General features: G+C 43.1%; 1 protein-coding gene and 1 long non-coding RNA gene across 4 annotated transcripts in view; one reads left to right on the top strand and one right to left on the bottom strand.

Moving 5' to 3' along the window:
• Positions 1-15,295, bottom strand: part of LOC145721181 (uncharacterized) — a 23,823-nt gene extending 8,528 nt beyond the window's left edge. Inside the window, exon 1 of the long non-coding RNA XR_014144679.1 lies at positions 15,000-15,295. This is a non-coding gene — a long non-coding RNA (uncharacterized LOC145721181). The remainder of the gene's footprint in view (positions 1-14,999) is intronic.
• RERE (arginine-glutamic acid dipeptide repeats) overlaps positions 14,541-23,457 on the top strand; it is a 414,521-nt gene continuing 405,604 nt past the window's right edge. For 2 of the 3 annotated variants that reach the window (XM_081817442.1, XM_081817436.1), the window contains exon 1: positions 14,541-15,030. The gene's annotated coding sequence lies outside the window, so the exon portion shown is untranslated. The remainder of the gene's footprint in view (positions 15,031-23,457) is intronic. The other variant, XM_081817441.1, reaches the window with a different exon arrangement.

Raw genomic sequence — 23,457 nt, 5'->3', positions numbered from 1 at the left:
CCCACCACTCCAGCAACCCTCAGTTTGTGTCCTGAGATTAAGAATTCCTCATATCAGTGAGATCATATGATACATGTCTTTCTCTGACTGACTTATTTCGCTTAGCATAATACCCTCTAGTTCCATCCACGTTGTTGCAAATGGCAAGATTTTGTTCCTTTTGATGGCTGCATAATATTCCATTGTATATATATACCACATCTTCTTTATCCATTCATCTGTCGATGGACATCTTGGCTCTTTCCATAGTCTGGCTACCGTGGACATTGCTGCTGTAAACATTGGGGTGCATGTACCCCTTCGGATCACTACATTTGTATCTTTGCAGATTACTTAGCCCAGCCCCCAGCAAGGGCAGGGCAATTCCGCCTCAGACAAAGGAGACTGAAAGGTTTTAATCTGAGCAACTGGAAGGATGGAGTTGCTATTGACTGAGATGTGGAAGACCTGGGGTGGGGCAGGTATTTAGTTTTGGGCATGTTAAATTTAGATACCTTAGACATCCAAGGGGAGATGTTGACCTGGCCATTGGCTATATGAGTCTGAGGTTCAGGAGGGAGGTCTGGGTTGGAGATGTATACGTGAGAGTGATCAGCAATTGGGTGGTCTTTGAAGCCATGGCAGTGAATGATATCAACAGGGGACTGAATGTAGGTACAGAAAAGATCAAGGACTGAGCCTGGGGGCTCCAACATTCGGAGGCTGGGGAGAAGAGAAGGAGTCATTGAAAGACACTGAGAAAGACTCACCCGTGAGGTGAGGGGAAACCAGGAGGATGGAGTGTCTTGATGGCCCAGTAGAAAGAGCCTGTCAGGTAAGAGGTGGTCATCAGTTGTATTGAATGCTGCCAATAGATCAAGAAAGTGGGAGACTGAGAACTGACTCTTCTTTTTAGCAACATGGAGCTCACTGATGACATCAGTAGGACAAGTTTTAGTGGAAAGGTTGCATCAAAGTGAGATTGGAATGGATTGAAAGAGAAGGGTAAAAAATTGGAGATAGCAAGTGTAGACCATTTTTTTGAAGATGTTTTGTTGCAAAAGGGAGCAAAAAATTGGGGAAGTAGATAACAGGGTAAAGTGTAGTCAACAGAAGGCTTAAGGTCAGAGAAAAAACATGTTACTTGTTTTCCAATAGGAGTGATCCAGCGGATGGTAAAAAAAAGTGTTGTAACAGAGAGAGGGGAGAAATGCTGTATTCCAATAGGAGTGATCCCCCGGATGGTAAAAAAAAAATGATGTAACAGAGAGAGGGGAGAAATGCTGAGTGATATTCATGAGTAATGGGAGGGGGGTCAAAAGCGGAGGGCTAGGCTTCCATAGGACCACTGGTGATTCATCTGTAATAGCAGGCAGGAAGCCAGAGGGTGGGGTTCAGAGATGGATAGATAGATGTGGGGAGTGGGCAGTCTGCTGATCACATCAATTCCCACGGTGATCTCGGAAAGAAGGGAGGGGGTGTTGGAGGTTTGAGGAGAGAGGAACGGATGTGAGATTACTGGCTGGAGCACTGGAGGAGAAGTGAGTCTGGGTAAGTATCCTATGATTGCCAAGGGCATTAAGAGTCCACTTGAGGTTTGTGGTCATGAATTTATTTGTTTGTTTATTTAAGATTTTATTTATTTATTTGCAGAGAGAGAGTGAGCACAAGCAGGGGGAGCTGCAGGCAGAGCGGGCAGAGGGAGAAGCAGGCTCCCCACTGAGCAGGGAGCCCGATGTGGGATTTCATCTCAGGACCCTGGGATCATGACCTGAGCCGAAGGCATACACTTCACCGACTGAGCCACCCAGGCACCCCTGTGGTCATGAATTTAAAATGAAACCAGGCAGTGTGATGCCAAACTCATTTGGCTGGGCAGGTGTAGGTGCCGAGTAGGCAGTATGTTGGAATTATCACCAGGGTTGTGGTTTGGCTCAGGGAATATTAGGAAGTGAGGGGGCAAGCTGCTGAGGGTGTGTGCAAGGCAGAGGGTACAGTGCTTGACCATGGGATGCAAACAGACACGGAGGAGAGAGAGGGCATCGAGTCACTGGGGATATGGGATTAGGACCAACTCAGATTTGTTTTAGGAAGACAAGAATCTAAATTCTTCACAAACACAGATACACACCACTATGTTTATATGGTCTGTATACACATGTTCTCAGAAAATACTTAAAATTAAAAGCCTGTAGCTTTGTCTACTTCCTATTGGTCTATTTTAATCTGCATTAACATTAATTAATATAAACATTATAGGACAAAGAACTTACTGTAAATGAGAATGCAAAAATTGATTTGACCATATTTTAGTGGCTTTAAGTAGTTTCTTTCCCCAAAGTCCTATAATCAACATCATTCAAAAGTTTTCAAAGATTTACACCTGACAATGTCAATGCCGAAGCTCAGATCTGTTAGATACTCATATTGGCTCTAAGTGAACTCAATCTTACATTGAGTTACGCAGTGTCCACAGTCAACCCTGAGGGCTTTATATGCATTCTTTTTTTTTTTTTTTTAAGATTTAATTTATTTATGAGAGAGTGAGAAAGAGCGTGAACAGGGGAGAGGGGCAGAGGGAGAAGCAGACTCCCCACTGAGCAGGGAGCCCAATGCGGGACTCGATCCCAGGACCCTGGGATCATGACCTGAGCCAAAGGCAGATGCTTAACTGAGCCACCCAGGCACCCCTATATGCATTCTTTAATCCCCACCACACCCGTTCATTGTGATTCAACAAATATGCCTGTCCTTGCGAAGCTTACATTTCTAGCAGGCTGTAACAATAGGTAGACAAATAAGGAAGTGAGCAAATAATCTAATTTGTCTCAATCCTCTTTACCAGTGACTGTGAGCACTGAATCCAAGGGCCTGGGGCTGTCAACTTTCTCTTAAAATGCAATTAATAATAAACTCTCAATCAAATCATTGTTAGGGCCAAAAAGGCCACTGAGGCTAAGTAGTTATTTTTTGTTCTGCTATATTAATCTGCTAATTAATTAATTTAAGCAGCTTAAAGTGTTAAGGCAAAAGAAATGGGCAAGTCCCAAATTCAGTGACCACAGACGGTTTATACAAGTCATCACTTTGAGTTCACAAAGGGGCAGGTCCCCCTGGAGTTAAGGATGCTTACCCCCAACGTGACTATATTTAGAGATAGAGCCTTTAACAGAAGTGATTAAGGTAAAGTGAGGTCTCAAGGATGGGGGCCTAATCCAACAGGACTGGTGTCCTTATAAGAAGAGGAAGTGACCCCAGGGATGGGCACACACACAGAAAAGGCCATGTGAGGACCCAGCGAGAAGGCAGCCACCCACAAGCCAAGGGGACAGACCTCAAGAGAAACCAGCCCTGCTGGCACCTTAATCTCAGACTTCCAGCCTCCAAGACTGTGAGAAAATAAGTTTCTGTTGTTACGCCATCCGGTCTGTGGTATTTTGTATGTCAGCCCTAGCAAATTAATATAAGGACATTGTGTTAACTGAAATAAGCCAGTCACAAAAAGGCAAATACTGTTTGATTTCCCTTGTATAAGGTACCTAGAGTGGTCAAATTCATAGAAACAGAAAGTGGAATAGTAGTTGCCAGGGGCTGGGGGAGAGCAAGATGGGGAATTGTTGTTTAATGGCTACAGAGTTCTAATTTTGCAAGATTGCATCTTGCAGATGGAGGTTGGTTGTACAACATCATGCCTATACTTCACATTATTGAGGTGTGCACTTGAAAATGATTACAATGGTAAATTTTATGTTGTGTGTGTTTGACCACAATTAAAACACACACACACATGCACATGCATACACACACACAAAAGCAGCAGTTAGAAGGATCATCTATGTGTGTATTGAAACTGCCAAGAATGAAGACATTAGAGACTGAACATTGTTTTGTGTTTATTGGACATACAGATTGTTCTGCTGATTGTCTGTTCTTATCCTTCCCCTACTTTTCTGTTGGGTTATTCATCTTTCTCGAATAGATTTATAAGGTTTCTTTTTTTTTTTTAAGATTTTATTTATTTGAGAGAGAGAGAGAGCACAATCAGGGGGAGTGGCAGAGGGAGTGGGAGAAACAGGCTCCCTGCTGAGCAGGGAGCCCGATGTGGGGCTCGATCCCAAGACTCTGGGATCATGACCTGAGTGGAAGGCAGACAGATGCTTAACTGGCTGAGCCACCCAGGCGCCCCAAATTTATAAGCTTTCTTGTTATATTCTTATCACTAACCCTGTCATGGTTATGGGAATTACAATGATTTTTCCCCCAATGTGTGATTTCCACTTATTTTAATGTAAATGATCATAAGTCTTTAATATTATTTTAGTCAAATGTGTCTTTGTCCAGTTTGTGCTTTTTAGGTCTTGTTCAACAACTTCTCATATATTTTATTCTAAAATTTGTGCAGTTTGGCAATGCATACTGAATCTTTAAACCATACTATTTGATTTCTGTATTGGGTTCGGTAGTGCATTTTCATGAGTATATTATTGGGGGCTTCTTTTTTTTTTTTAAAGATTTTATTTATTTATTTGTCAGAGAGAGCGCAAGCAGGGGGAGCGGCAGGCAGAGGGAGAAGCAGACTACCCGCTGAGCAAGGAGCCCGATGCAGGACTCGATCCCAGGACCCTGGGATCATGACCTGAGCCAAAGGCAGACGCCCAACCGATTGAGCCACCCAGGCGTCCCTATTATTGGGGGCTTCTAAAAGAAGTTTAAGATTTATTTTGTTTTATTTGAGAGAGAGAGGGAATGTGCGTGAGTGCAAGCAGGGGGAGGGGCAGAGGGAGAGGGAGAGAGAGAATCTCAAGCAGACTCCATGCTGAGCGTGGACCCCATCTCACAACCCCGAGACCATGACCTGAGCCGAAATCACGATTCGGATGCCCAACTGACTGCGCCACCCAGGCACCCCTAAAGGTAACTATTTTATTTATTTTTTATTTATTTATTTATTTATTTTAAAGATTTTTATTTATTTATTTGACAGAGAGACACAGCGAGAGAGGGAACACAAGCAGGGGGGGTGGGAGAGGGAGAAGCAGGCCTCCCGCCAAGCAGGGAGCCTGATGCGGGACTCGATCCCAGGACCCTGGGATCATGACCTGAACTGAAGGCAGTCACTCAACCAACTGAGCCACCCAGGCGCCCTAAAGGTAACTATTTTAAAATGTATTGAAATACTTAATTGCTAAGGTTCGGTTTTACTGAATTGTTAATTTTTTTTTTTTTTTTAAAGATTTTATTTATTTATTTGACAGACAGAGACACAGCGAGAGAGGGAACACAAGTAGGGGGAGTGGGAGAGGGAGAAGCAGGCTTCCCGCGGAGCAGGGAGCCCGATGCGGGGCTCGATCCCAGGACCCTGGGATCATGACCTGAGCCGAAGGCAGACGCTTAACCGACTGAGCCACCCAGGCGCCCCTGTTAATTTTTTTTGACACAAGCCATTCCAAAGGACACCATCCATGTTAGGCACATCCAGATGCTGCCAACACCATGGGCCCATTTAAAGGGAGGCTGCTCAGCCAGAGTCCCTGAGGAAGCAGCAGCTCTGAGCCTTGGGGCTTGGCTGCACAGTGCGAGGGACACCCTTCACCCCTTTGCTGCTATGTGCACCCACAGGGTGCCAGGGACCAGGACAGGGCTGGGCCTTCAAGAATGAACCAGGCCAAGTAGGTTTGCCAGAGGCCATAGGGAAGCCACAGTCAGAAAGGAGCTGAGATGATGAGAAAGCAGACACTGTGAAGAGAAGAGAAGCTACACGGTGAAGGGTGAGGAAGCCGGCAGGTGGAAGAGAGGATGGGGTCAGTGATAACGTCCTGGGGCCCGCAACCTTTGTGTGGCCCTGCTCAGTCCCATAGCTCCTGATGTCACTTGGTTCAGCTTTGCCTGGGCTCCTACCTCCTGTTACTTGACATGCTGCGTGAGTCTCTGTTTCTTACAACACAAAGAACAGAGCTAAAATGCTCTTTATAAAAAAGTTAATAGGCTTTTTCAGAGTAGTTTTAGGTTCACAGCAAACTTGAGCAGGAAGTGCAGAGTTCCTACATACCCATACCCCTCCCCCCCACTCCAGTCTTCTTTTATTAACAACTTGCATTAGTGCGGTCCATTTGTCTAACTGATGAACCAGTATCAAGATATTATTTATTAACTAAAGTACATAGTTTATAGTAGAGTTCATTCACTTTGTGTTTTATAGATTCTGTGGGTTTTAGCAAATGCATAATGGCATGTATCCATCCTTATAAAATCATACTGAATAGTTTCACTGCCCTAAAAATCCCCTGTATTCCACCTGTTTGGCCTTGTCTTTCCCCCATCCCTGGCAACCACTGATCTTTTTACTTCTTATTCTAGAATGTCTTTTCCAGACATAGTTTTGCCTTTTCCAGAATGTCGTGCAGTTGGAAGCACACAGTAAACTTTTTTGGATTGGTTTCTTTCACTCAGTAATGTCTGTTAGGTTCCCCCGTGCCTTTTTATGGCTTGATAGCTTAGTTCTTTTTAGCACTGAATAATATTCCATTGAATGGATGCAACATAGCTTGTTTATCCATTCACCTATTGAAGGATATTTTGGATGCTTTCAAGTTAAAATGCTCTTTTCAAGATTAAAGAGAGGAATTATTCTGGAAGTTGGAGTATTAGAAGGAGACATTTGGGGTTGATATTTGAAATTAAGATGTCTTAAGTGGGGGTGCCTAGGTGGCTCAGTCGGTTAAGTGTCTGCCTTTGGCTCAGGTCATGATCTCAGGGTCCTGGGATCAAGCCCCATGTCGGGCTCCCAGCTCAGCGGGGAGTCTGCTTCTCCCTTTCACTCTCCTGTGTGCTCTCTCTCAAATAAATAAATAAAATGTTAAAAAAAAAAAAGATGTCTTAAGGGTTGAATAAAAAGGAGGGAGGCATTAAATTGAGTCTCCCAGGGCGCCTGGGTGGCTCAGTTGGTTAAGCGACTGCTTTCGGCTCAGGTCATGATCCTGGAGTCCCGGGATCGAGTCCCGCATCGGGCTCCCTGCTCGGCAGGGAGTCTGCTTCTCCCTCTGACCCTCCCCCCTCTCATGTGCTCTCTCTCATTCTCTCTCTCTCAAATAAATAAATAAAATCTTAAAAAAAAAAAAAATTGTCTCCCAGACATTTCCTACACAGACACTGAAGCTTGGATAGCAGAGGGCGAATTTTGTTGTTTCCTCTGTTTTACAGAGTTTCTTTCCTGTTTGTTCTGTTTGTAAATATGCCTTAGATTGAAGAAATGCATTTTGGTGGCAAATAGCACTTGCTTCATCAATGTTTAAGATTAAATTCTGGGGGCGCCTGGGTGGCTCAGTCGGTTGAGCGTCTGACTCTTGATTTCAGCTTAGGTCATAGTGTCTGGGTCACAGGATCAGGCCCCACAATCAGGCTCTGCCCTCAGTGCAGAGTCTGCTTGTCCCTCTCCCTATGTTCTTCCCCTCACTCATGCTGTCTGTCTCAAATAAATAAATAAAATATTTTTTAAAAGATTAAATTCTGGATTCCCAAATAAAAATGTTAGAATCTGAAATTGATTTCCTATGGACTCTCCCTTCCGAGGGCCCCTTTGTGATCAAGTCCAGTCTTCTTTGTTTACCAGTTAGACAAAATAGGGCTTGTGGATAATTTTTAACTCCCCATTACCATGCCCTTATTCTCACTAGAAAACTGTATCTTTCCTCCAAGGTAAATCTAAGTAATTTACCAAAGATGCGGAGGAAATGTTTATCTTGAAATGCAGCTTCCCCCAGGGTGGAATTCGCTGGCTCTCTGGCTCGCTCGGTTAACAGTGGACAGCTGTTTATAACAGGAACTGTGGAATAGCACGTCTCAGTGAGATGGCAGGCAGACAAAGGAGGAGGACTGCGAACGATCAAACTTGGAATTGGGCCAGGACAATGAAAATCAGCATTTCCTCCCCTTAATTCTTTCGCGAAGCCCTATGAGACTCTTCATTGACCACATGTGGTCAGAAGTCAGATGTTGGGTTTAGATCTTATCCAGAAGCACCCATTGCCCCCGGACAGCAGGCTGTGGCATTGGCTGGCTAAGTGTGACTCAGTGAAGAGCGTCATTGCACTGGACCTGATGTGGTTCAGTGGAGCAGGGCTGCCTTGAGATCTATCTGTAGGTGTGCTGGTATACAGACCCACTTCTCCCTTTGGTTGAAAGAAAATTCATCGGAGCCTGGAGTTGAATGGAGAACCTTAACTGCTCTCCACAGTCGGTCCCGTCCACATAAAGGAAAGGGGCTACGAGTTTTGGAAAGTGGTTTCCCTTTTGTACACGTCTGCATGCGTGACATGTGCCTCCTCAGTAAGTGCCATAATCACCCATTTCTCCATTTCAGTTCAGCACGGGGACTTTCAAAGGCTATCGGGGGTTACTTACTTGGCCCGAGGGGAAAAAGACTGGCGAGGGCGCGATTCCGATTTACAACACATTATGGAGCGAAACCCCACTGTGGGTCAACCCAACGTGGGTGCTGAGCGTCCCCAGACATACCACGGTGGGGAGTAGTCAGCTCTGCTCTTGTTCAACCTGAAAAAGTACAATGGGAGATTGCTGGAGCTCGTGTTGGCTGGCATTTGCCCTGCAGAAACTTGGAAGGCTATTTCAAAGAAAATGCCTAGAAACAAGCTTCAGTCTGTTACCAGGCTTGATAAAGCACCCCAGTTTTGCTGAAGGCATTTGAGAGGAAAATAATTTACTTGTTCTAAAGCACAAGTACTTCTGGTGAATTATGAAGGCTAGTTACCAGCCATATGTTCGAAGAACTTGAATTCTTTTTTTTTATTATAAAAATTATACATGCTCGATACGAAGAGAAAAAAATCAAATAGAACAGAGTAGAATGAAATCAAAAGTCTGTCTCCTGTTCTCTCCTTATTCTTCATTCCATGCCCACTGGACTCACTCTAAACGTTTTCCTGGTGAATATGTTTTTATTATTTTTATTTATTTATTTATTTTAAAGATTTTATTTATTTATTTGACAGAGAGATACAGCGAGAAAGGGACACAAGCAGGGGTAGGGTCAGAGGGAGAAGCAGGCTTCCTGCCGAGCAGGGAGCCCGACGCGGGGCTCGATCCCAGGACCCTGGGACCATGACCTGAGCCGAAGGCAGACGCTTAATGACTGAGCCACCCAGGCGCCCCGGTGAATATGTTTTTAGACATCTTTGAAGCATATACAAATTTGTCCTTCTAAAAATGCAAATAGGGTCTGACTGGCTGACTCAGGGGGTAGAGCATGTGACTCTTGATCTGGGGGTTGTGAGTCCAAGCCCCATGCTGGGTGTAGATCCTACTTAAAAAAATACAAATACGGGCGCCTGGGTGGCTCAGTTGGTTAAGCGACCTCTGACCCTCCCCCCTCTCATGCTCTCTCTCTCTCATTCTCTCTCTCAAATAAATAAATAAAATCTTTAAAAAAAAATACAAATAGAATTATACTTTGCTTTTATACACTTTGCAATTATATAATTGTTCTGTGACTTGCTTTTTTCATTTAACTCTGAATCCTGATTATCATTCTATATCAATTCAGATTTACCTAATTCTTTTTGAAAGCTATGAAGTATTCCATTGTATGTTTGTACTATAATTTATATAAACATTCTTTGTTTATGGATGTTTGGATTTTTCTGGGTTTTCACTATTATAAATAATGTTGCAATTATATATGCGTTTGTATATATTTTTGTACATTTATGCAAGATTATTTGCGGAATGGCTTTCTAGAAGTGGAATTTCTGGGTCAAAAGGTATGGATATTTAACCTTTCCATAGGTGGTTGCCAAATTGTGTCCTAAAAAAGGGACTGATTACATTTTTACCAACAGTGCATCAGAGTTCTTGTTTTCCCACATCCTTATCAATACTGGGTATTATGAAGTTAAAAAATTTCCCTAATCTGAGAGATGATTTTAATTTGCATTTATTTTTTATGATTGAATCATGTTTATTGAACACATTTCTCTGTGAATTTTTTGTTCATATTTTTTCCATTTTTCTGCTTTTTTTTCTTACAAATCTGTAAGAGCTATTTGTTTTTTTTGGTTTTTTTAAAGATTTTATTTATTTATTTGACAGAGAGAGACACAGCGAGAGAGGGAACACAAGCAGGGGGAATGGGAGAGGGAGAAGCAGGCTTCCCGCGGAGCAGGGAGCCCGATGCGGGGCTCGATCCCAGGACCCTGTGATCATGACCTGAGCCGAAGGCAGACGCTTAACGACTGAGCCACCCAGGCGCCCCTGTAAGAGCTATTTGTATTAAGGAATAGCTTCAGGGGTGCTTGGGTGGCTCAGCCGGTTAAGCATCTGCCTACGGCTCAGATCACGATCCCAGAGTCCCAGGCTCCCTGCTCAGTGGAGAGTCTGCTTCTCCCTCTGCCCCTCACCCCGCTCTCATGCTCTCTCTCACTCTCAAATAAATGTTTTATTTATTAAATAAATAAATAAAATAAATAAGTAAAATATATATTTTATTTATTTGAGAGAGACAGAGAGTGTGAGAGAGAGAGAGCAAGTGCAAGTAGGCAGAGTGGCAGGCAGAGGGAGAGGAGAAGCAGGCTCTCTGCTGAGCAGAGAGTCTGATGCCGGGCTCGATCCCAGGACCCTGGGATCATGACCTGAGCCTAAGGCAGATGCCCAACCGACTGAGCCACCCAGGCGCCCCAATAAATAAAATATTAAAAAAAATAAAATCTTAAAAGAAAAAAGGAAGTTAGTACTTTATTACAGGTGTTGTTTGTTTCTTGTATTGTTGTGGTGTCTTTTTGTGCCTTATAGAGATGTAAAATATACATGAATAAAATTTATTGGTGTTTTTCCTTTATGACTTCTGATTTTCCTGTCAAGCTTAGAAAAAACTTCTTCAATCCATGATTTGAAAAAAATTTTGGTATTCCTCTACTTACTTTCAAAGTTTCATTAAAATAATCATAAAATATCTGACATATACAAAAGAATAAACATAACCTATATGTGGATTACAGAGGACAGTAATAAAATAAATTCCTAAACTCAACCTAACAAATAGTGGTTCAGTGGGTCCTACAGGATCCTGTAAGAGACCATGGTAAGGTCTCTGAAATTTTTAAAAAAGATTTATTTATTTATTTGAGAGACATAAAAAGAGAGAGAGAGCTGGGAGAGGAGAGAGAGAAGAAGAGAGAATCTCAAGCAGACTCCCCACTGAGTATGGAGCCCAATGCAGGGCTCAATCTCATCACACAGAGACCATAACCTGAACTGAAATCAAAAGCTGAAAGCTTAACCAACTGAGCCACCCAGGCACCCCACTGCCTTTTTTTTTTTTTAAAAGTTATCTCTACACCCAACATGGGGCTTGAACTCATGACCCTGAGATCAAGAATTGCATGCTCTACCAACTGAGCCAGCCAGGGGCCTCTCAGTGGTTTTATTTTTTACATTTAAAAAATATCCATCTATAATTTTAGGGGGGAGGGGTTTAGGAATAAAATAAATCTAGTTAAAGAATTTTTTTCTTAAAGATTTATTTGAGGGCGCCTGGGTGGCTCAGTTGGCTAAGCGACTGCCTTCGGCTCAGGTCATGATCCTGGAGTCCCGGGATCAAGTCCCACATCAGGCTCCCTGCTCAGCGGGGTGTCTGCTTCTCCCTCTGACCCTCCTCCCTCTCATGTTCTCTGTCTCTCATTCTCTCTCTCGCAAATTAAAAAAAAAAAAAAAAGATTTATTTGAGAGAGAGAGAGAAAGCAGGGGGAGGGGCACAGGGAGAGGGAGAAAGAGAATCTTAAGCAGGCTTCACGTCCAGTACGGAGCTTGATCTCACAACCCTGAGATCATGACCTGAGCTGAAATCAAGTGTCGGATGCTTAACCAACTAAAGCACCCAGGCGCCCCTAAAGAATTTTTTTCTGCAGTTTTTTTTTCCTATATTGTTATTGGTTGTCCCAACATCATTTATTAAAGAATTCCTCTTTCTCCTGCTTCTTTTAGATAATGGTATTATGTCTCTGATGTAACCTGTGTATACAAAATGAAATCACTTCTACCTGTAGTAAGACACATAAAATAGCTAACAAAAGTCCTTGGTATTTTCAAATTCAATAACCAAAGTAATTCCCATTTTCTAAAGCTTGTTGAAAAGAGAATAAGGAAATTCTTTCTAATTTCATAGTGGGGGAAAAAAACCCCGCTAGATATTTGACCTCTTTCACCTTGACCAAGTTATTTAACTTCTCTAAGCCCCAGTTCTTGACCTTTACAATGGAGATAATAATACACCTTATGGGCTGTTGTCAGGACTAAGTGGACCAAGGAATACAACATGCTTCGCATGGCACTTGGGACGGAGTAAGCTTTCAGTCAATGGTTTAATAGTTGTCTTTATTAAGATGTATTGTTATTACATTATCAGCCTCTCAGGAAGGCTGTTCTCTCCAGCTTTATGGCTGGGCCACAATTCTTGCATGGGATTGTTGTAGTTAGAGAGATTTAGTTTGCTAATTTTATGGCGCGATACCATAATATTATGCTTTGTAACAATGTGAAATCTTGAGACTTCTAAATCTACGTTTTATTTTAAAGTAGGCTCTACACCCAACATGGGGCTTGAACTCAGGACTTGGAGATCAAGAATCACGTGCTCTTCCAACTGAGCCAGGTAGGCACCCCTTAATCTACATCCTTTTTTTTTTAGAGAGGGAAGGGAGGAGGCACAGAAGGAGAGGGAGAGAGGGAATCTCAAGCAGACTGCCTGCTGAGTGCAAAGCCTATTGTGGGGCTTGATCCCACAACCCTGAGATCATGACCTTAGCTGAAATCAAGAGCCAGATGCTCAACCGAGCCGGCCAAACATTATTTTTATAGATAAATGAAAGTGATGACAAGCCCTAATACTACAATAAATGTGGTTTACTGAGCTTGAGAGCCTCTCTCCTCCCTGCTCAATGGTAGTGTAGGATCCACAGGACCTTCTGAAAAACTGTTGTCCATTTGCCTGCCACAGGGCTGAATCTTTATTAAAAAGACTGTTCTTGTAAGTATAGATTGTGATGGACACTGAAGCCATCTAATACACTTTATTCCTCATTATTTCCAAACTGATGTTGAATAGTTCCATCCATATCTAGGACGTCCAGAGCCGTTTACTGAATTTATTATGTTGTAAAATTCAGTTCTCACATTATTAGATATATAATGAGGTATTAACTACTTTTCCCATTTCGTAGCTGAAGGAGTTGCAGCAAGAGAGGGTTTTTCTTGCTGAAAGTTACTCAGAAAGGTAATGGCAAAGACCCATTTGTTTTTTGATCTTTTAAGTCACAGTCCAATGATATCTGCTAGTCCAAATTATTCTGAAAAGAAGCTGCTGGATGTGGAAATTATAATCTGAATAGATATTCCAAAGAGAAAATTATCACTTTATTTGAAATAGATGAATGAATTATTTTGCGCTGTGTTCTATCCCTTAATTATTCTATTATATACATATCTGAACTCCTTCAGGGAGAGTGTATGGTATAAGGACACCAATAAGCATTTACAGTATATTAACAAACCAACAATAGGTTGATGATTCACCCTGGATTCATGCCAGGGTGTGTGAAAGAACTCAATAAACATGATATGCATTTCAAAAACTGCTAGTCATAATTAAAATTTCCAAACCCCTCATTCCTATAAATTATATTAAATAGAATATGAGCATTTGGCCTGCCCCTCACTCCCCTTACAGCACCGTAGACCCTGTGATTACCAGCCTTTTGGGAAGTGGGACAGATTACTAGGAAAAAGGTGATATTTGGATTTTTTAAAAAAGATTTTATTTTTCAAACTTACTGCATAGAGTTGTGCACACTGCTGTCTCCCTAACATTCCCTCTGCGACTGGGGTTCTAGTCCCTTCTTTATTCCTTGGTGAGACTTTCCAGGCTTTTTCTCTTTATTATATTCTTTTCAAAGAAGCAGCGCGACCTGCGAATTTCGTTTTTCTCTTTCTTAATTAATCTTCTGCCATAGACTTATTTGAAAACGTTCATTCTCATCAAAATTTCGAAAGAGTCCTTAAGCGAATCGTTGGAACCCACTCCGTGTCCCCCCTCCCAGGAATATGAATCCTCCTCTGAAGTGGCTGAAAAGGCAAATTGTGACCCGGGTAATAACAAGAGCAGTGGGACTCGTGCCAATCGCGCCCGTGGGACCACCCCCCAGGGCGCCGCGGCCCCGGCTCCGCACAAAGACGCGCCCCGGTGGGGGGGCCCAGCCCGCCGCCCGCTGCCGCCCGGAGCGCGCGCTCGAGCCCGGGCCGCGGCGTCGGCACAGCCCTGCCGCTCCCCTTCTTCTCCTGCTCTTTTTATTAGAAAGGGGGAAAAAAAAAAAAAAAGAGAGCGAGAATGAGAGAGCTCAAGAAATCCCGCCCCTCCGCCCGCCCTCCGCCTCCCATTGGCCCGGCCTCCGCGTGCGTCACGCCGGGACGCACCAATGGCGAGGCGTGATACTGCGAGGTGGGCCGGGCCCGAGCGCGGAGTGGGCGGTGGGTCGGTGCAGCAGCCCCGCCGCGTCTCGGCCACCATCGCCGAGGCGCCGCTGCTCCCACAGACGCTCGCGAGCCGCCCCCCGCGCTCCCAGCCTCCTCTTCCTCCCGCACGCCCGAGACGCTCGCCCGCCTCGGGTCTCGCCCCCGCCTCCACCTCCCCCGTGCTCTTCCCTCGCTCGCCTCCCACACAGTCTCTGCCTCATTTTCTCTTCTAGTTGAGGAAAAAAAATCACCATCATCCTCAGGGATCCCCTCGCCCTCAGAAAAACAAAACCAGACATGCTCCTGGGCTCCCGCCCCTGAAGGACTGGCCGAGCGAGGAGCAGGGAGCTAGTGGAGACCGCCCCAGAGGTCACGGGAGGGAAGCCCCCGCAGCCCCCGGCCCTGTCCCCGCGGCCGGCCCCTCCTCGGCCCGAGCCCGGCGGTCCCCAGCCCCGCGGCCTCCCGCCCCGTCCCCCACTTTCCCGGGAGCCGGACGAACACACCTCCATTGATGGTGTAGCGCATTCGGGGAAGGTAAGTGTCCAACTTGCCGGCGCGTGGCAGCTGCCTTCTCTCCGGGCCCCTCGTCTTGGGCACGGGCGTGAGGCGGCAGGGGTCGGCGTGGACTCCTCCGTCCGCTGGGAGCCAGGAAGGGGAGGCCGGCGTGCGGCCGCGCGCGTCGGGGCGGGGGGGACGGCAATAAAGGGCCGGGGACTTCTTCGGCCCTGCCCGGGCCAGGTAACTGTCCCACTCGCCTGCCGAACCCTGTGCTTTCTTCGCTGCTTATTCATGCTCTTGTTTGACTTGCTGAGGTTAAACTGTTTCATGTGACTAAATTATTGGCTGAACTGGGGGTTGGGGTGGGGGGGTAGGAAAGGAAGTCAAGCACCCAAACTGTAAATTTCTTGAATGTTTGTGGATTTGGGGGTCTTGGGGGAGGACTTTTCTTAAAGTATTATTTTCACATTAGGGAACGATTCCTTCTTTGTGTTCTAAATCTCCAGTTCTCTGCTGTGTGATTACTAAATTATGAAACCCCAAATCACTTGCAGCAGAATAGGGTTCTTACTACCATGTTTGAGTTCTGCTCTCTGAAAGAGAGTGACTTCTATTTTTATTTTTTATTTTTTTAAGGTTTTGGAAAGAAGAGGTAGTTTTAACATAGATTTTGTGTCTGTGAGTGTGTGTGTTGGGAGGGGGAAAGTATTGCAGGTTTCCTTTGAAACTGGTTGCTTGAGAAGTTGTTGAAAGGAAAACAAAATGATTCATTGTTGAATTGTCATTTTCCTCTGCCTCTTCTCCAAGGTTTGCTTACAATTTTTCTGGATTACAGACTTCAAACATTGATTTAAGCAAAATGTGTCCTTGAGAAACTGGGTGCTTTAAATGTTTCAGTATGTGTTGCTATTTTAAGGGACATTTAGAAAGTAGTTTTGTATGAATCCTGAAATAGCTTTCCCCAAAGCAAATTTTTAAACACAAAAAAGATAACTAGTAAAAGGGAAACTTGGTGAATTACAAAACAAACATTTTGATGTAACACAAATTAATGCATCCTATGTTTAGATATGAGACAGTTTTGATAATTGCTTTCCGTTTAAAGAGAGGACCTTTTTGTCTGATGTACACTGGTTTCTTTAGTCTCAGTCTGTTGGGGGAGGGGAGAGAGGATGGATCTATACAATAATAAAATCATCTTTGGGTAGCTATTTCCTTCCATGGATTTGCTTGCTGAGTTAATTCCACTGTAAATTATAAACCAGTTTTGATTTTGATGGCCTGGATGGAAAGCTGGCTTCCAGCTCTCCCTGTTGTTGAGGTCGAAGGGAAAAGAGACAGACACACACTCACACACACACACACACACACAATACCAGGCTGAGGGCTCATTGTTCTTCCATACACACATTCATTCTCTCTCTCCCATATTTGGGACTAGGTTTGCACAGACAAACACAGCTCTTTGGGAGAGAGGAGAGAAGATGGGGGAAGGGTGGACGCTTTTCTTTTTCAGCTTTCTTTCACCCTTCTCATGTCTGGCATTTTTTTGCAACCTTATAAGAGGCAGAAGAGTATATGGGAAACTAAAGGACACTCAAAAACATGTTCAGAGACTCCTCTTCTCCACCTCCCTTCTTTCCTTTGAAGCCCTAGTTTCTGCTGCTCTTTTTTGTATATGTAAAGATAAAATTTCTCTTTATATGTCGTGGCCTTATAGTCAGCTTTCCTATTCCTCATTGCCCCTGACTTTGTTGGGGACAGTGATTTGTTCATTGGACTCTTATTGTAGTGAATGTGACCAGAGTCTTTTCTAGGTAGAAGTAGATTGTCTCAATTAAGATGATAAAGATCGTATTTGAGGTTAATATTTAGCAAAGAGTGTCTGTGTGTTTTGACGTTTTCGTGATCTGATGGTTGATAATCAGGTATGCTGGCTATTGAGATGTCATTTTTTGTTTTGTAAGTGGGGTTATAAAGAAAGATACGGTTTTCTCTTTGGGGGGCTGGTGTAGAGGCTTCCTTGAATACTGGACAGGGAATAAGCTGACAGAGTCCACCTGGGTTAAATCCTGCTCTGGGCCAAGGATGGAGGTTGGTGTGAATACTGTGGGTTGCAGAATAGCACCTTCTGCTGGTTAATTGCTTTGCGGGATCCTGATGAAGAGGATGGGGGAGGGGATTAACGGCTGAGGCCTAATGATTTTCTTTTGAACGCAGTTGTATTGCCTTCCTGCAAATGCCACTTCCCTGAGCTGCTAATGCAGATGTCCTTTGACTGGCACGGATGCATCGAGGCTTTTTATGTTATTGGCTGTGTCTTGACATTAATTTGTTCTATTATCAGAAGTATTTACACGTAGTGACTTCCAGAGACTCTTGAATTGATACTCTTCTTTTATGAGAAACATAGTTTGTCTTGAAATACTAAACAAAATAAAGGGATTTATTTGTGTTCTTGGTGTTGGAAACTGTACGTACACTAGCCGTCTTTAAAAAGTTTTCAGTATCATTAGTAAAAAGTCAAATAGACCTACCTTATAGAAATGAAAATCCTAGCCCCGGACCCAAGGGGTTTTCTTCTGGGTTTTCATGGGGGTGGGGGGAGGTGGGGGGGGAGAGGAACTCACTAAAATCAGTAATTTTGCAGATGTAGAAGTATTGCTTTCAACTGTCATATAAACAGATGAAATTAAGTCTGATAGGACGACTTATTCTATGGATTAGATTAAAAAAACAAACAACAGAGGCAAGAGAAAATGTGAGATGAATGTGTACACAGATTAACACAGAGGGCCAAATTCCTGCTCAAAAGACTTCTAATCCAAAGTGTAGTTTCAGAGATAATCTGTTTGATAAATGCCTGGAAGGTTTTTTTTTTTTTTTTAATCACACATACTACCCCATCTCTATTGTTTTAATGGAGTGAACTGTTGGAGAGGTTTGCAGAGGCAAGGGGAACTCAGCATAGAATAAACATCTTCTGTTTCAGACTGGCTACTCGAAGGAATGTGATTTCTGATTCACTTTGCTTTCAAAACTTAGAGTGTAACCCCTAAAGTTGTGTACCTTTTACAATGAAATGTGAACAGTTCAAATGTATTATTTATTCAGTAGGAGTAGAGTTTAGTAATTTCAATGCAGTATATTCTCTGTCAGTGTTTTGTTGCAAGGTAACTAGAGTAACTGAGAACCGGTTCACAACAAAAAGGTAATCCAAATCAAGAAATAAATGTACCAGTTACTTTTTCAACTTTGACTTAGTGGTCAGTCAAAACGTTTTTAAAAAGTAGGACAGAATCACTGTCAGGTCCTGCAACAATTATATGTACTATTGAACAAAAATATGCCAGGTGCTGTCAACACACACACACACACACACACACACAAAAGAATATGACCTGTGCCCTTCTACCAGTGTATGTTGAATATTATTATGGATTTAGTAAGCACCCATTACTTTTAAAATTAGTTTTGAATCTTTAACATCTTGTTCAAATCCCAGTAATCAAAAAAACATTTAAGTAGTAAAGTAAGTTGTATATACGGAGTTCTTCTGGGAATTCTGTGCTTTCCAACTAACTGCTTTTGGCAGCTGCTTTTGCAGTTGATTTAAAGGTTAAGATAGCAGAAAATTCAGATGTTTAGAGTCATTAGTGTAACATAGCTGTGAACTTCATTACACACACACACACACCCTGAAACAGTACACTTAATGTTTTACGTAATCACTCTCTGATAACACTGTGCTCTAGCTGATCATAGAGTTTTTCAACAACTAGGAATTCCTCTTGAATCATGTTTAAGTGATTGTTAATTATTATTTGTATCTTCATAGTTATTCCAAATTTGTAGCTTTGCTTGTCTTGTTTAAGTGTGATTTTGGTGAGCCTGTTGGCTTTTGCTTGGTTTCTTGTCTAACAGGTCTGATGTTTTTTAAAATAATGAGGAAAAATGAGCATTTATTTGTTAGAAAATGGTTAAGACTGCTTAAGCCATTTTGATGAATATTTGACCACAAATAACTCAAACATGCTCAAATCCTAAATATATTTACTAGAATGAGGTTTTGGTTCGAATTGTGATTTGTATGATTAAGTTGTTGGTGTGCCAAGTAATGTAGGATATGCCATGTGTCTGTATATTAGGTAACTAGGTCAGATAGGACTGCTAATATAAGAAGTTTTTTGGTAAAGTGACCTGTTTGTGTCAGTGTAAAATTGTTTTCATTTGGTAAAATTTGCCAGTGTATCAGCAACCATAAGCAATATGTTTAATTGTGAAATATTTCCTTATATGGTTATGTTACAAAATGATACGACCTCTAATTCATAGGCCACTTGGTATTTGAGGAATCCTCACAGCGTATTTGTCTTGGGCTTTTGCATCAGAAGTTGAAGTTATAGGCCATGCCCTAATTTAAAACTAGTTATACATATGATTTGTAAAGGTTTGGTTAGGCTTATTTGGTTGCAAGGAACAGAAAGTCTTCAAGTTGTTTCACATATTGGAGAAAAGGGGAACAGAAATGGAAACCTAGAGAGTCAGGCCTCACAGAACAAGAACCCCAGGTTCTGACGGACCTCATAGATGCTGGAATACTGTTTGAGATAAGGATCCTGCCCAGCTTTAGTGACTCTCAGATTACCTTGTTGCCTCCTCAGCAGGAAGGGTTTGTTGAGACATACCCTAGTGCCAGGGCTGTGTATGGTTGTGCAGGCTCTGTGTAGCATAAGGACACCACTCTGAAAGGGACAGTATTGACATTGTGGGCCTGCACTAACCTGAAAGAGAGCTTGTGAGCAAGCCTGGCCATGCCGCATCTCCAGACAGAATCTTAGAGCAGGAGGGGAGAGCCCCTCCTACAAAAACCTATTCTAGCACACATGGCCACACACATAGCAGAGCATGCATATACACATTCCTTGACATCTATACAGTTCACCAGGCTCCCAGAGGTCTGATTCCTGACCCCCTTCTGGGGGTGGGGAGCAGGGTGAGTGGACTGGTGGTGGCACTTAATGTATGTGGGGTAAATAAATTTGGGGGGTATGAGCAGGTGAGAATGTGGGCATGTGTCTGCATGTATGTATTCAGAGCAGCTGCCTGGGAACGCTCTGGAAACCTTTCCCTCCCTGGACAGAACCTGATTGCACTGGGGAGATGTATCCACGTTACAGCAATTTTGCCTAATTCCTTTTTTTTTTTTTTTAAATAAAGATTTTATTTATTTATTTGACAGAGATAGAGAGCACAAGCAGGCAGAGCGGCAGGCAAAGGGAGAGGGAGAAGCAGGCTCCCCGCTGAGCAGGGAGCCTGATGCGGGGCTCGATCCCAGGACCCCGGGATCATGACCCGAGCCGAAGGCAGATGCTTAACTGACTGAGCCACCCAGGCACCCCAGTTTTGCTTGATTCCTAATGAGAAGCAAAGGCTGACCACTGATTTAAAAAGATGTTTGTTATATGAAGACATTATTCAGGTGAATTTAAACTAGATGCTCCTTTTTAAATCAGTGCCATTGTTCCCCGCCCTTCATTCCTCTTTCCCTCCCCTCTTCTTTCTTTATGTGTGGGTCACTGAAGTGAATGAAGGGGTATCATCAGTTTGCGATCCTGCTCTCTCTGGTTGGGTCACCACGTAAAGTTGTTCAGGTTGGATAGTATTATCCTAACTTAAATATTTTTTACTGAAGGCAGGTATTCTGCACAAGACTAAACAGACAGGGCTGGTCCACCTAATCCTCTGCTATTCACTCAGCTGTTTTATCTCTGGTTTCTTTGTGTCTTTATGCCTCTGCTTCTGCTTCCACTTCCTCTACTAAGGACTCATTATATATTTAATTAACGTTTCCCAAGAGAGAAGATCTGATAGGACTGTTGGTTAAGGGTTTGGAGCTGGACCACTTCTTAAGCTATCTACCAGCCTCCCAGATGGCAGGGTGCTCACCTTTTCAAGCCAGATCTCATTGAGGTACACAGTAGGAGCTACGGGAATGGGAGGCATTCTGAGCCATGGCCTACGGGAGATTTTTTTCTACTGTTATATCCTATCATGTTTTTCCCATCTTTATTTTTCCTGACATCTGGTATGGCTGTTGTTGCTTTTGATAGCTTATCCAACCGTGTATTTTGCTTTAAGAAACTACATCGTCATAAATGGTAGTCAGTTAAGATTTCTTTTTTAGGTGAGATCATATTATTACATCTGTCTTGTATTTTTCCTGGGAATCTACCCACCTATGTGGTCTGCCTTCCTGCCTACCAAGTCCTTGTTTCCCAAACTGTATTCATGGCACACATTAGTGCTGCGAATATTTTAAGTGTTTTGTGGTCAAGTAAATTTATTTTTATTACTATTTTTTATTCTTTTTTTAAAAGATTTTATTTGTCAGAGAGAGAGAGTGCACGTACAAGCAGGGGGAGCGGCAGAGGGAGAAGCAGGCTCCCCACTGAGCAAGGAGCCTGACGCAGGACTCGATCCTAAGACCCTGGCATCATGACTTGAGCTGAAGGCAGATGCTTAACAGACTGAGCCACCCAGGTGTCCCTATTTTTTATTCTTTATTTAAATTCACGTTAGTTAGCAGATACTGTATTATTAGTTTCAGGGGTAGAATTTAGTGATTCATCATTTGCATATAACACCCAGTGCTCATTACATCAGCTGCTCTCCTTAATGCCCATCACCCAGTTATTCCTTCCCCCTACCCTCAAGTAAAATTTATAACGCGCATTAACACCTTAAAGGCTCAGAAATATCCTATAGTTTACAGAGGGGTTTTTTCATTTGTCCATTTGTTTGGTTTGTTGTTTATTTTGTTTTTTTCCTTCCCCAAAGAATAGGTTTGGCCTTCTTATGGGAACTAATATTCTGTAGAACAGTTTGAGAGAAACACATGTAAAATTAATCCTTCTTAGTCAAGTGGCTTGTACTTTTCTTCTGAATAATGAAGTAAGTTCTGGTGTTACTGTCACAGCACTTTGCTGCTCTGTACTGTTTTTCTTCACGCAAGTTTTGCACTCCAGTACTTCCAACGGTACAAAATGGCTGCCTTTTCCACCTTATACATGTGTCATTCTAGAGGTGTGTGTGTGTGTGTGTGTGTGTGTGTGTGTGTGTGTGTGTGTGTTTTAAGTAATCTCTCCACCCAGTGTCGAGTCCAACTCGACCCCAAGATCAAGAGTCACTTGTCCTACTGAATGATCTAGCCAGGGGCCCCATTCTCTAGTTATTTTTTGTTTTTGTTTTTGATTGTTATATCTATAATCCCTCATTCCATCTTTAAATCAGATCACAGTAAAATCAATATTTCTTTTTTTACCCCACTAACCACTAACTATGCTCTTATTCAGAATGTAATCACTTCATTTTTGGACATCTGCAGTGTGTAAGCATTGGCAAGAATCAACAAATATTTAAAAAAAACCCTCAAGTACTTGACTGTAGTTCATTGAGGTAAGCCTTGCAGGCATGTAAAGATGAAGAGAACAGCCTTCTAGAAGTTACTATCTATACTGGCCATCTATATACACATAATTGTTAGAAGATAAACGTAAGTGTTTTAGAGACACAAAGTGCCATGGGGTTGTATTAGTGATGTATTGCTGCATAAAAAGTTACCTCAAGACTTGGTGACAACACAGTAAATAATTTATTACCTTACAGTTTCTGTGGTCATTCATTTGGGAGCGGCTAGGCTTGAGTGGTTCTGGCTTCAGATCTCTTGAGGTTGCAGTCAAAATGTCAGCTGGACGCAGTCATCTGAAGGCTTGACTGGGGCTGGAAGCTCTGCTTCCACATGGCTCACTCAGTTGGCTGTGGGCAGAAGACCTCTGCAGGAAGCTTCAGTTGCTCTCTGTGTGGGTACCTGAGCGACCTCATGACGTGGCATTTGGCTTCCTCCAGAAGGAGTGATCAAAGAAAGAAAGAGGAAGCAAGGAGGAACCCTCAGTGCCTTTTCTTTCTTTTTTTAAGTTAAAACAAAACAAAAGCAATTTATTTTTTTATTTTGCTGGGGGGGGGAGTAAGCAAGCATGTGCACAAGATGGGGCAGAGGGAGAGGGAGAGAGAATATCAAGCTGACTCCCTGCTGAGCACGGAGCCTGATGCGATGGCAGGACTTGATTCCACAATACTGAGATCATGACCTGAGCCGAGATCAAGAGTCAGACGCTCAACTGACTGGGCCACGCAGGCACCCCCTCAATGCCTTTTCTGACCTATTCTCAGAAGTTACACACCATCACCTCTATCATATTTTATTCGTTAAAATCAAGTCACTAAGTCCAGTCCATGTGCAAAGGGAAGGAAATTAAGCTCCACCTCTTGAAGGAGGAGTATCGAAAAGTTTGTAGATTTATTTTAAAACCACTACAGGGGGCTACCTGGGTGGCTCAGTCGGTTAAGCGGCTGCCTTCAGCTCAGGTCATGATCTCAGAGTCCTGGGATGGAGCCCTGGGT

This window comes from Leptonychotes weddellii, chromosome 4 (genome assembly GCF_054177405.1).
Source record: "Leptonychotes weddellii isolate Sample4059 chromosome 4, ASM5417740v2, whole genome shotgun sequence".
NCBI lineage: Eukaryota > Metazoa > Chordata > Mammalia > Carnivora > Phocidae > Leptonychotes > Leptonychotes weddellii.
The sequence above is the reverse complement of the archived record's forward strand: the minus strand, read 5'-3'. Positions and strand labels throughout refer to the sequence as shown.